Source organism: Mandrillus leucophaeus, unplaced genomic scaffold, assembly GCF_000951045.1.
Source record: "Mandrillus leucophaeus isolate KB7577 unplaced genomic scaffold, Mleu.le_1.0 Scaffold34, whole genome shotgun sequence".
NCBI classification, from domain to species: Eukaryota; Metazoa; Chordata; class Mammalia; order Primates; family Cercopithecidae; genus Mandrillus; species Mandrillus leucophaeus.
The window spans coordinates 300,000-300,404 of NW_012103587.1; the positions used below are offsets into that span (position 1 = coordinate 300,000).

General features: G+C 44.2%; 1 protein-coding gene across 1 annotated transcript in view; it reads left to right on the top strand.

Moving 5' to 3' along the window:
- Positions 1 to 405, top strand: part of TCTN2 (tectonic family member 2) — a 63,958-nt gene that overhangs the window by 23,410 nt on the left and 40,143 nt on the right. The window lies entirely within an intron of this gene.

Sequence of the window (405 nt, forward strand, 5' to 3'; positions counted from 1 at the left end):
GGCCAATTTTTTGTAGAGATGGGGTTTTGCCATGTTGCCCAGACTGGTCTCTTTAACTCCTGGGCTGAAGTGATCTGCCCACTTTGGTCTCCCAACGTGCTGGGATTACAGACTTGAGCCACCGCACCCAGCCAAAAATTTGTTTGTAGAGATGGGGGTTTCATTATGTTGCCCAGGCTGGTCTTAAACTCCTGGCCTCGAAATTCTTCTGCCTTGGCCAAAGTGTTGGGATTACAGTGTGAGCCTCCGTGCCTGGCTAGAAGTAACTATCATTCTTTACTTCTTTTTCTTTTTAAACTTTCATTTTCGGTTCAGGTCTACCTGTGCAGGTTGTTTATATAGGTAAACTTATATCATAGGGTTTTGTTGTACAGATTATTTGTCACCCAGGTACTAAGCCAAGTA